The sequence below is a fragment of the Pyrus communis genome, chromosome 16 (assembly GCF_041283825.1).
Source record: "Pyrus communis isolate YQ-2024b chromosome 16, ASM4128382v1, whole genome shotgun sequence".
NCBI classification, from domain to species: domain Eukaryota; kingdom Viridiplantae; phylum Streptophyta; class Magnoliopsida; order Rosales; family Rosaceae; genus Pyrus; species Pyrus communis.
This window is the reverse complement of record NC_142580.1, coordinates 18662789-18676928: the sequence shown is the minus strand read 5'-3', so window position 1 is coordinate 18676928 and position 14140 is coordinate 18662789. Positions and strand designations below refer to the sequence as shown.

At 36.5% G+C, this 14140-nt stretch overlaps 1 non-coding gene across 1 annotated transcript; it reads right to left on the bottom strand.

The window, feature by feature from the left end:
• Positions 1-583: 583 nt before the first annotated feature.
• On the bottom strand, positions 584-690 carry LOC137738528 (small nucleolar RNA R71). The gene has a single exon (XR_011068972.2). It is a non-coding gene; the product is annotated as a small nucleolar RNA R71 (small nucleolar RNA).
• Between the last annotated feature and the right edge of the window lie 13450 nt (positions 691-14140).

Sequence of the window (14140 nt, the reverse complement as noted above, 5' to 3'; positions counted from 1 at the left end):
TTTTTTATTCTTTTCAGATTACTGAAATCTGTGCATGGTCAGCACCAGATCACAATCTGCATAGCTTGTTCAATTTGATCCTGAGCCTGAAAGAACATTACGAAAGCAGCGGTGAGAACAGTTTTTGGTGTTTGATCTGTCCCTAAAGGACACTTTTCTGCAGCACCTATTTTTAGGTGTTTCAGACAGAAAAGAAACAATGGCTTTTGTTATGCCTGAAGCTGGGGAACCTTTGAGAGTAACACTTGTAGCCCGTGCTAATGAATTACCTAGTTGCGTTGTTTATCTAGAAGATGAAGGCGATACTTTTGAGATTAGACATCACATGTTGGAAATTTTGCCTACTTTTCATAGATTAGCTCATGACGATCCTAACATGCATATTACTAAGTTTCTGATGGGTTGCAAGAATATTTTGGTGAAAGGGTTTTCTGCAGAGTCTATTAAGCTTCGTCTTTTTCCCTACACTCTAAAAGACAAGGCTAAAACATGGCTTTTTACATTCCTATCTGGGAGCGTCACTTCTTGGGCACAATTAAGTGGAAAATTCTTGAGCAAGTTTTATCCAGCATCCAAGACCCTTGACATACGAACTAAAATACTATCTTTTGCTCATAAGCCTAATGAAGACTTCCATGAAGCTTGGGATCGATTTTTAGATTTATTCAAAAAGTGCCCTCATGCAATATTAACTGGGACACAAGAATGCAAATATTCTACAAGGGTTTAAATCCAACCACCAAGAGTTATGTTAATGCATCATCAGGAGGTTCGTTTTCAGATAAAAATGCCCAAGAAGCATTTCAATTATTTGAAAAGATGGCTATAAAGACACAACAATGGGCATCAGACCAGACATAAACCAGAGGTGTTTTTGATATGTCAATTGGAACTCCATATGTATCAGCTCAAATCGAAAAAATGGAGAGACAACTTGAAAATTTTGACTCAAAATTTGACATGCTTTTCTAGAAAATAACAATACCAGTGTAGCAGGTTGTTGTGTTGCAGCCTACTGCAGCAGTTTGTAGCATTTGTAGCATGCCAAATCATGATTTTATGGGCTGCCCACATAAGGATGCCTATCCTGAACACGTGGCAGAACAAGTAAATACATTTAACAATTTTCAGAAAGCCATAAATGATCCATATTCTAATTTTTTTAACCCAGGTTGGAGGGATCACCCAATATATGAAGTGGGGAGAAAACCAGCAGGTGCAGTCTTTCAGCAAAATCCTATACAGCAGCCAGTTGTGCAGCCCAAACGATCTTTGGAGGATACACTCCAAATGTTTATGCAATCTATAAAGCAGTACATGGACAAAAATGATCAGAATATGCATAATGTACGAGCTTCAATTCAAAATCTGGAAAAAATTTGGACAATTATCAAGCCACATCACAAAGAGAGAAAAAGGGAAATTTCCTAGCCAAGCAGTTCCAAATCCAAGAGGTACAGAGGATTGTTGTGCAATCAGGATGTTGAGATTAGGGAAGAGTTATGACAACCAAACAAATGACGAACTTATAGTTGTGCAACTAACAGCAAAAACATCAGAAACAATTACAAAAATAGCAGCAAGACCCAACCTCACATAATCACATTGCCCTAGTGCAAGTTCCTGAACGTGTGTATGAGCCTCCAACACCATACCCAAAAAGATTGATTCCAAAGGCTAGGGATCATCAGTTAAAAGATTTTATGCAAACTTTGTCTAAAGTTCATATTAATTTGCCATTGTTAGAAGCCATTAAAAAGATTCATTCCTATGCCAAATTTTTGAAGGATGTGTGCACTAAGAAAAGAAAGCTTGTTGAGTTAGAAAAAATTGTGCTAACAGAACAGTGCAGCGCTGTCTTACTGCATAAATTACCTCCAAATAAGAAAGATCCATAAAGTTTTACTATCTCTTGCACCATTGGAAATTGTGATTTTACTAGTGCTTTAATTGATTTAGGTGCTAGTGTAAACTTAATGCCTTATTCTATTTTTAAATGTTTAGGTGAAGATAAGCTGAAGCCAACCTCCAGTATTATTCAATTAGCTGACTGTTCAACTACCTATCCTAGAGGGGTCATTGAAGACGTTATTGTAAAGGTGGATAATTTATATCTGCCAGCTGATTTTATGGTTCTAGACATGGATGAGGATTCGAAAACACCCATCATTTTAGGCAGTCCTTTCATGGCAACAGCCCGTACTCTTATTTACGTTGAAGCTGGAACATTAACATTTCATGTTGAAGATCAAACGGTTGTTTTTACATTGTTTGAAACCACCACAAAGCCAGGTGATAAGCAAGAATGCATGCGTGTTGATGCATTACATGATTTGCCTAGTGCCAAAGTTATGACCAAATCATTAACTAACCATCTTTCCATCAAGCCTCCAAATTTAATTCGTGATTGCATAAGTCCTAAAACACAGCAGCGAAGTGTGCAGCATGATGCCCAACCGATTAACATTAAGCGAAAGCATAAAAAGTTGCAAGGCAACCCAAATTTTAAGAAACTATAGCTTGGTAAAAAGGTGTGGTTGTTGAATTCCAGTCTCAAGTTAATTCCAGGGAGACAAGAGTCACGGTGGAAAGGCTCACATATGGTTAAGCAAGTTTTTCAAAATGGCAACATGGACATTAAAACAAAGGGCCAGAGTTGTGTGCTCAAGGTCAAGAAGTATCTACTCAAGCTAAGGAAGTTTAGTGCACGCGAGTCATCAACTTTGAAAGAACCAGTGCTCTGACCACCAGCTTTCGGCAACATCTAGCTATGGACGTTAATTAAAGCGCTTGTTGAGAGGCAACCCAATTTTCTATCCCTACTCTTTTTAGTTTTTTTTTTTTTTTTTTCAATTCAATCAAGCATTTTATAGTTGTTAATTTATTTACTATTTCAATAAAAAAAAAACACAAAACAGAACATATATATATAATAAAAAAATAATTGTAAAAAAAAAAAAAGCAAAAATCAGCAAATATAAAAAATATATATATAGCTTACTTTTATCTTTTTCTTATATTATCTATGTTCATCTGATGCACAAATATATGACTATGCAGGTGGGTCTTAGACTATACAAGGCACAAACAAGTACTGGATTATGCACCGCATCGAGTTTACTTTATCATCAACCATAGCAGTTACTCAACGCATAAATCAATGAAGGAAACTGGAGCAAGTTCGGGAGTATACCTAAGCAATTGCGCATCTGGGAATTTCTTTTGGCGTCCCAACAACTCCAATTGATGTTCAGCTTTCCTAGACTATCCAAATCTGTAAACCCACATTCTAAATATGAGATACAATCTAACAGATCATTATTATAGCATTGAAGTTTGAGGGTTTCCAGGATACATGTTATTTCCACATTAGTACATGAGTTTCATACCTTTAGATTTGTGGAACTTTGTGGTATGTGGAACTTTAGCCTTGTACAAGCGGATTTGAGCCTTATACCATGCAAAGAAAAGAAAAACACATGGTCACCAACAATTTGAAGACAAAATCCAGTCATAAGGGCCTATTTCTAACTACTGAGACTGTAATTCATTATGTTCCGGTTTCCAAAGAAAAAAAGTCAAGAATGAACATTAGTGAGTGTAGATCTATACCTTTGCTTTCGGATCGGCAAGCTCCAGCTATAGTTTACGTGCGTTTATGGATCTATGACTTCACTGTCTCCACATGCATACTCCTCAGATCTGCAAGCATGCGGTGTTCTTCGTATATTCATCTTCCGTGTCTTTGCGGATCCATGGTGCCTCTCCACAGAAAACACACATGCATGCATGGGGATTGATAATGCTGATGATATGAGTTCGAATCCATGCTGGTTTGAAGTTTGAGAGACTGTAAAGAAGGATGGGCTGAAATGAGAGCACCGTGACATGCTTTGAAATGAGAGCACTGTGACATGCTTTTCTGTTTTCTAGAGACAAGGGGTTTTGTTTTTTATTTTCAACAAACCAACAGTTGTTCAGAAATGAGAGTGGCTGTATGTGTCATTGGGAGTCCTAAAAGGCTGATTTGAAATGGAAAGCAAAGAGCCGTTCAACTCTGGACTCGAGGCACTTGTGAAGGGAATCCAATGTATGGTCCAACTCAGCTAAGGTTTCTCATCCACGTGGGAGAGAACTTCCGGGATCCGTGTTGTCCAATTTCTAGGGCACGGGTTCGATCCTCATGCTTTGCACTTTGTTTCAGTTATCTTTGTTGTTCCAACGCCTCTATTTCTTGCACCAGGTCACCACTTCGACTCCCAGGTGTGTTAGTTTCTTTGTTTTCTCTTTTATTTTATGTTTTATTTTTTATTTTCTACTTTCTATTATTTGTTTCTTTCTTTTCTTTGTTCACTATTTTAAGTGTTAAGGTTTTATTATTTTCCAAACCTTGAGGACAATGTGCTATTTAAGTTTGGGGGTGGGGAATTACAATTTTTAGATTTTGAGTTATTCAGAATGAATTTTCATTTTTAAGTTAATATTCATAAATTATTTTAAACGTTAGAACAAATGCACATGGTGAAGATTAATCCCGTAGTAGAGTCCTTTCTATTTATCGTTACTTAGACACTAATTCATGATTTATACTTTGAAAATTTGCACATCACACCAACATGGTTTGTGGGGAGTGAGATTGAAACACTTACTTTTTGTCTAAGTAATTTCTAATTTTTGTTCTAAATAAAGTAAAGTTGGTATGTGTTATAAAGTAATAATTGTTCCACCCGAGACTTTGCCTAGTAACCAGGCCAGTCTTGCCTAATCAGCAGTGATTCTTGCGTCAAATAGTAGAGTCTTGGCATGGGGTAGGGTGGTTAGCTGGTTTCGTAGCCTTTCCAGCTCAGGTTAATAAGTCATTAGGGGTGTTGAACACCTAGTGCCCTAAAGCCTGAGTGGTTTAGATCGAAAGCTTAAGTGAACTAGCATTGCACGACCACTACTGTTACTGAAAAAAAAAAAAAAAAAACAAAAACAAAAAAAGAGAGAAGAAAAAAAGAAAATTGAAAAGAAAAAAAAAAAAATATATATATATATATATATATGTGAATTGTTAAATAAAGAAGACGAGCGGTAGGGATTTTAGTCGAGTCCTCTTAACTATGTTGGTTCACTTTACACCAAAGGAAGTTTATGAATTCTTTTCTAATTGGTTATAAATAGTTTGGACTTTGTGGTGGGATTGGTAGAAATTTTGGAAAGATGTTCTAATTTTTAACATTTTTTATGGATTGCGATTTGAAGGTGAAAATTTGTGATAGGAGCATATTTATGCGACTTAAATGGCTTGTTCTCGTACATTTACGTTATGTTTCTTTAGTTATTTTAGTTCTTTATGCTTCTTTTGTGTGTTTTCAGGTTCTAAGGGCAAAGTATGCAAAAGGATGCCTTTTGGAGCATTTTGGAGCAAATTAGAGATTGGAATGGATATCATATGCTTGGAGCCAAAAGGATGGACGAAATTGAAGACTTGAAGTAGGAAAGTTAAATCCTAAAAAGACCTCATGTTTGAGCATCATTGAAAACTCCTACGCATTTTAGAACACAAAAACAACATTCCTAGCAACCTTAAGACATTGTCGTGTGTTTCCTTGTGTCTCCCTTCCTTGCCATGCAAGGAAGGGCTTTGTTCCCTATTTTAAATACTTAAACACTACCACTTATCATTCACCACATATCATTCACCACTTATCATATCATACATTCATTTATCACTTATCATAATCATTCACTTATCACTTAACATATCATACACTTATCACTTATCACTCATAATCATCTACACATTTCAACCATTTAAACACATGTACTTCACCTACAACATCCACCTACTTCACCTACAACATCCACCTACTTCACCTACAAATGACATAGCCATATGTTCCCTCCACTACTCCTATAAATACCCTTGCATTCATTCATTCAAAAACATCTCATATTTCCATTCACAACACTTCACACAACACAAACACAACCCTTGTGCCGCAAATCATTTCCATTTCTGTGCAGTTTTTCTCCTCCATTTCAGCCACTATCCAACCACTTCCCATCCCTCCAAAACACTTCACATAATCCCCAAAGCTCACCTTAGACCTTGTGCTACAACAACGAGGAAGAAAAGAGTGCCTAAACGTTCATACAATTCAAGTTTGAGTTGTTGGAATGTTTAGGTGTTTCTTTGATTTCAAAGTTTAAATTTAATTCTCTTTGTTTTGTACGTATGAGAATGGAAGATAAGAGTGCCTAAACGTTCATACAATTCAAGTTTGAGTTGTTGGAATGTTTAGGTGTTTCTTTGATTTCAAAGTTATGAGGAACTAAACCCCCTTTAGCTAGGGGGTGATTCGAAACTATGTTTATATTTGCAATATGAATTGATTACGTTTGGTTGGAATTTCATAAGTTGTGGATTCAATTCGTTTAACTGTTTGATTGATAACTTATTTATGTATGTTCATTGAGATTGCAAGCTTAATTTTCATGCATAAATATGACGCTAGAATATAAGTGAATTTCACCTAATCGTTATGAACTTATATTCACAAGTAGTGGAGGTTGCTTATAAACAATCGCGTTAAACGAATTCTTGGCATAAGTTTCATGCGTATTCCATAGTAACGAATGCCTCGTCGATGTTTATGATTTCCGTTGAACTTAATGATCTTTGTTGAATGTCTCTATCATGCGTATTCCATAGTTAGGGACTTTGATTAAGAATAATTTGGTTGTAATGCGTATTCCATTCAATCCAACGAATCTAGGGAAATCTGAAAGTTAATTTAAGCGGACCTAATTAACTTGGAGCATTGAGTTTCATAATTTATCGAAAGACCAACTGAGAATCAATCTTGTATGCAAGTGTAACATGTGTGGAGAAGAACCCCTTGGCTATTCCATCATCCATATTTTCATCACATTCATCTTTACTATCTGTTTTAAATTATAATCTGTCCGTTTAATTTAATCTCGTCCAACCACAATCACCCCCCCTTATTTTGTTAAGTCTTAATCATTTGATTTGTCTTTTTTTATGTTTTTGAGTATTTGGAGTCTTTTAAACTTGTTTTGAGTCTTTTAGTTTGTCTTCGTGTTTTAAAAGTTAGTTTTATTTATTTGAGTCAAGTATTTAGCATCCCTAGTTAATCCCCGGTTAGAACGATCCCTACTTACATCATTACTACAATTGTCACAAATAGGGTTTAGTTTGTGTGCGTATAAAACTAACGCATCAATTTGTTTATGTTAATTTTTGTTTAGATGTTTAGGTTGCTAGTTTATTTTCCTTTTTGAGTATTGTTTTGCTTGAGGACAAGCAAAAAGCCAAGTTTGGAGGTATTTGATGAGTCGATATTATATTATATATATTCCCTATTCTTGGTCTACTTTAGTTATAATTTTGGTGAGATTTTGATGCTTTGTTATGTATTTCCAATGTAGGACATGTAGAATTGTTCGGAGCATAAAGTAATCAGGCGGTGGAATTTTTGAGTGATTCCAATTGAAGAGAGTTCATGAGTCAGTCAAGAAGGTTGTATCAAAATTTCATAATTTTATCCCAAAACATCTGATCGTGGCGAATTAATTTATGACCAGCGTGCAGTGATGGCAGATTAGGCTACAGAGCTTGTTTACGACTTTTGGGTTGGAAGATGATGGATTTTGGACTTGGGTTGTTCTTGGAACTTGAAGAGGAAGTCCTGATCTTTAATTCAAGTCGTTTTGGGCCTGTTTTGGAGTCCTAAAGGTCCAGAAACGTGGCTTCTCCTTTGATGGGCAGATTTCCTAGTTAGAATAGGAACGTAATTTTTAGTTATCCTTTTATTATTTTATTTCCTAGTTTTTAGAAAACCTTTTCCTATGAGGGTTTTAATTGGGAGTAGTATAAATAAGGTTTTTTAGCCATTAGTTGAGGAGGACGCAACATTGAGAGAGTTTAGCAAGCTTTGGAGAATTTCAGAATTTTTACCTACAAGGTGTTTTCATTCTTTTTCTAGTTAATGATATTTTCTTTGATTTTTATTATGAGTATGCGTAACTAATTCCTTTTGCTAGGGTTAGGCCATGAACCTTCGCATGAATATGTAATTTTATTAATTTCCTTATGAATGGATGCATGTTTGCTTTGAATTATTGATCACTGCGATTAAAACTATCTATATATTTTAATGATTGATCACCATTAGGGTATTTAGACAAGTAATTTGATGCAATTTCTATTGGAACATCATCTTGAAATTGAGGAGGGCTTCTTGTGATTTGTAATTGTAAGTTCACTTAAGGCAAACATTACGCTCTTAAGGGTTGCATGGTTTTTCAAAGGGTTTTCACGAAGTTTAATGAGTCTTGCATGTTTATATTTGATCTGAACATCACTGACGGATTGCATGTTAGATATACATTTTTGCTTAAACATCACAAGGAAAATATGCATCAGGAAAACCTTACCATCAAAGCATGCATGTGGAAATTCATAAGTAATTGATAAAATTGCATAGGATTGTGACGGTGACAGCTAAACCCTAGATTTCTTTAAATTGTTAATTTTTTTTTAAAAAAAAATGTTTTTCTTCCTTGCTGTTATTATTTCCAGGCTTTCAGATTTCTTTTATTGTTTATCTAATCTTTTTAAATTCATAAATCTTAAATCTTTGATAAAATCTGTTTTAATAATTAATTAAGAGTTAGTTTAATTACAAATTAGTCAAACAATCTTTGGGGACAACGACCTTGCATGAGCATTTATACTACAATTACCTTGTATTCTTGCAAGTATTTTAAGTGTTTTTATCCCTACTTTTGTAGGTCGTAAAAATCCTATCAAGAAATTTGCAACCACGACAACGTTTTGCGTGAACACATCTATTTCACTTACTTCGTACCTGAAAATGCACCTCTAACAACCCTCTCAGGCCCATCCAACCTGATAGAAGGATACGGTAAGACATGTATAATGTTGTATAATGGTACAATCTTGATCATTGCTGAGGCACTCTATGCTCTATGTTTCGAAAGAACGTTGTTGAGTTTCAAAGACATTAGAGATAAAAATTACCACGCTGAAACCCACGTAGAAAACAGAGTTGAATTTATGTGCATAACTTCATACAAATATGGCCAGAAGCATATTCTAGAGAAGATGGAGCGTATCCCGAGTGGTATGTATGCTACGACTATATGCCCCATAGAATGCCACTATGTGGCTGGCTCTACTTCTAGGACTGCGTATGAAATTACACTTTGGCATGATTGTTTGGGACATCCTGGACAAATAGCAATGCGCTATCCTCAAATCATCACACGGGCATCCACTAACCTGAAGTTTAGGTTCGATCCAAGGAATCGCATGTCAAACATGTTCTATGGGAATGCTTATTATTAAGCCTTCTTATGACAAGATTCGTTCAAATCATCCCATTTTTCTACAATGGATTTAAGGGGCCATTTGTGGACCGATTCACCCTCCATGTGGACCATTTAGATACTTTATGGTTTTGGTTGATGCTTCCACATATTGGTCACAGTGTGCTTATTATTCACAAGGAAAGCTGCATTCTCCAAATTGTTGGCTCTGGTTATCAAGCTCAAGGCTCACCACCTTGATTATCCTATCAAATATATTTGATTAGATAATGCTGGAGAATTCACATCTAAAACTTTTGATGACTATTGCATGTCGGTTGGGGTTGAAGTTGAACATCTTGTACCCCATGTTCACACCCCGAACGGCCTGGCAGAGGTTTTCATTAACCGCATACAAACGATTGCTTGATCTATTGTCATACGTACCAAACTCCCGATCGCTGTTTGGGGCCATGCAATATTGCACGTAGCAAAGTTGGTCCACCTGAGGCCTGTTGCGACACAACCATTTAGTGCCCTTCAATTGGTTACCAGATACGAACTCGACATATCGCATCTACGCGTTTTTTATTGTGCGGTCTATGTGCCAATCTCATCGCTCTTACGTACAAATAAGGGGCCTTAGCGAAGGATAGAAATCTATGTTGGATATGATTCTCCTTCGATTATTCGTTACTTAGAACCTTTGACAGGCGATTTGTTTACCGCTCGTTTCGCGAATTGTCACTTCTATGAGACAGTCTTCCCGTCATTAAGAGCAGATAAAAACGTCAATGTTCCTGAAGAACGACGCGAATTATCATGGACGACCCCCACTTTGTCTCATTTAGGTCCCTGCGCCGCTCAGTCTGAAACTGAAGCATAGCACATATTAGAACTCCAGAGCAGAGCTAAGAGCATGCCAGATGCTTTAACTGATCTAGCACGAGTGACAAGATCACATATTCCAGCTGCAAATATGCTTGCAAAGATGGATGTACTAAATGTACGACGGACTTCCCTCATGGAGGCCCAGGACACCAATCTTGGTGATCCACGTACATTAACAGCTAGCCAATCATCTACCCCTACACAAAAGCGTGGCAGACATCTTGGTTCAAAGAATTCACACCCTCGAAAAAGGAAATCCACGACTCAAGGTCCCAAAGAGCCTACAGTGATTCCGACTATCGCTTACTCATTCTTCCTAACTCATAAGGAAATTCTAGATTATGGAAGCGTCCTTGAAGAGACGAATTGTCTTCTTGAGAATTGTGAGATTTCGGTCTATTATGCTAGCTTAGATGATGTGTGGCGTAGAAATGAGATGATTGTTGACGATGCACTAGCATTTGTAGTAGCTACTAAGATCATGTTGAGCGATGACATTGAACTGCGTTCCGTTGATGAATGTTGATGTAGAACTAATTAGTCAAACTAGAAACAAGCAATCCAAGTCAAACTCGATTCACATACGAAACATAACCTGTAGCTCATACTCTTCCATATATGAAGCCCGTTGGCTACAAGTGAGTTTTCATTCGGAAGCGTAATGAGAAGAACGAAATTGTATGTTATAAAGCTCGTCTTGTTGCGCAAGGTTTCTCACAATGCTCTGGAATTGACTATGACGAAACTTATTCACTCGTTATGGATGTGATTACTTTTCGCTACCTTATCAGTTTGGTAGTTTCCGAAAAACTGAGTATGTAGCTGATGGACATAGTAACTGCGTATCTCTATGGGGATGGTGATACATAAATTTATATGAAAGTTTCTGAAGGCTTTACATCAACTGGTTCAAATATTTCCAAACCCTGGAACACGCTCTCAATTCGACTGAGGCGTTCACTTTATGGTTAGAAGCAAATTGGAAGAATGTGGTATAACCGTCTGAGTGAGTATTTGACTAGTCAGGGATATGTGAACAACGAACTAGGCCTTTGTGCGTTCATTAAGAAGTCATATTCTGGATTTACGATTATTGCAGTATATGTCGATGATATGAACCTTATCGGAACTCCTAAAGAGCTAGCGAGAACTGTCGCTCACCTATAGTCGGAATTTGTGATGAAAGATCTAAGAAAGACTCGATATCAATTCAGTCTTCAGATAGAGCACCGTTCAGATGGAATCCTAGTACATCAATCGAACTACACCCAGAAGGTGTTGCGCAGCTTTAATGAGGATAAAATGAAGCCTTCGAGTACTCCTATGGTCGTTTGATCACTAGATGTAAAACGAGATCCATTCCGTTCAAAGGAGGATGATGAAGAGATTTTGGAGCCTGAAGTTCCTTATCTAAGTGCGATAGGCGCTTTATTGTACTTCCCTCAATGCACTAGACCCGACATCTCCTTCGTTGTTAATCTTTTGGCAAGATACAATAATGCACCTACACATAAACACTGGATTGGCGTGAAAAGCCATCTTCTATTACCTTAAGGGTACTACGGATTTGGGCTTATTCTATCCCTAAGAATCCTCGAGTGATGTTGCACCCCGTGCTTCTTAAGTCGATTCTCGCCTTGTTAGTTATGTCGACACAGGATACTTGTCTGATCCGCACAAGGCATGTTCTCAAATGGGCTATGTCTTTAACGTTGGAGGCACCGCAATCTCTTGGAAGTCAACTAAACAAACCTTAGTTGCCACTTCATCTAACCATGCTGAAATTCTCGCCTTACATGAAGTAACTCGGGAATGCTTTTGGTTGAGAGCAGTTGTGAGCCATATTCGAAACTCTTACGATCTTTACCCTGCCATTGATGTCCCGATGACGATCTTTGAAGACAATGTAGCGTGCATCGAATAACTCAAGAAGGGTTATATCAAAGGAGACAACACCAAGCACATTGTGCCGAAGTTCTTCTTTTCACATCAACAATAAGAGCATTAGAAGATTGAAGTAACGCAAATCCATTCGCAAGACAATCTGGCCGACCTCTTCACCAAATCACTACCAAAGATGATGTTTCAGAAGCTTGTTCAAGGAATTGGTATGCATAAACTTTCTGAGTTGTAACATTGCTATTTCTCTTTGGAATTGTGTCAAACTCAGGGGAGTATCCTGAAGAATACTTGCTTGATCTTAATGTACTCTTTTTCCCTACAATTAGGAGCATTTTTTCCATTGGGTTTTTGCTACCTAACTAGGTTTTAACAAGGCACCCACCTTTGGCAGGTCATATTCCTGATGACGTCCAGTAAACGTTTCTTTTGACTTTGCATTTCTAACACATTTTTCCTTAGACTATGGATTTTGTCCCTACTCGGGTTTTTGCCATAGCCTTATGGTTTTTTAGTGAGACTTACTTACTTATGCAAGTTTCTATCTTATTGAGAATAAGCGTTGTTCCTTAGAATTAGTGCCGACGAGTCGACTTCCTCAACTTCTACATGATGCTAAATCTACCTTGAGTATTTACACACTCAAGGGGGAGTGTTGTAAACTTTCCTAGTTAAAGTGTGATTGTATAAATCCGAGATTAGATCTGTATTCCTTGGGGATGAAGGAATTTCTTATCTCCTTGACTACCATAAATAAAGGCACTATGTAGGAGGGATAACACACACATTCCCCTACAATTCTACAAACATTTCTCTCTCAATCTCCCTTCTCCTTGCCACCGGCCCTCTTACCCTTGTCAGATAAAATAGGCTACATCAAAACAAAAGAGAAAATTATTTTCTTGAGTTTTTAAAATTTGACTTTCAACTTTTATTTTTGAAATGTAAAAGTAGTTATCAAAAGAGTTTTCACTTTTTAAAAAATGAATAAAACTAAATATTGAAACTAAAAACAAAATATGTATTAATCGCCTAGTAATTTTCTAATCTCTTTATTTTAACAGACTCTAAATATTTATTATTCCTTTTTTTTATACAACAATATATTTACACTAAAGAAATTGAGAAATATTTTAAAATTGAGAGATATTTATTTAGGATAATGCTAGGGAGATAAATTTTTTAAACTAAATTTGCAAACCAAATGATGTGTCACCAATAGGAAATAAGCAAGTTAATCACACTTAAGTAGTAATCCAATTATCAACGTCCACATCATTTGATTTACAAAATTTGGTTTAGAAATTTGGTCTCCTTACCATTACCCTTTTTTTTTTTTTATCGGTGATTTTGTATAAAAATCAATCAAATGTTATGATATTGACAATATGTCAATCAAATTTATTTCAATCATAAATAGGTCAATGAGATTTTAAGCTACATTAAACACTTCAATAAAATAAAAATTACAATCCATGTCGTAGTCATTTAAAGCACCCAACCTCTTCATCTCTCTCATTGTAACCCGCGCAAAATGCTCTTAGACATTAACCTCCATCGCCTTGCAACCATAAAACGATCTCAGACTTCAACCTCCATCACTTTCCACCACCTTCAAACTCTATTTTTTGGCCTCACAACACCTGTCTTGTCAACTTTGTGCTGCTCCGAACGATTTCATACTTTTGCCCTGATTCTAATGAACGATTCACACTTGCGCCTGAGAAATCACGATCAAGTTATTTTTCTTCCTTCCTATTTTCTTCTTATTCTTCACTTTTTACATTTTAAATTATTTGATTTGTGTTTTCGAGAGATTTGGTGTAATTTAGCTCACTACACCTTTTGGTTTTGAATTTGAGCTTGTTTGGATGTTAAAATTAATTTGGTCATATCACAGATATAGTCTGCTTGGGTATATGTGCTGGCTCTGTGTATGTTTATTCATGGTGATTATGTTGTTTAGTCTAATCGCCACTCCTCGTGCTCTTTTTCATAGGTTATGTGCTCT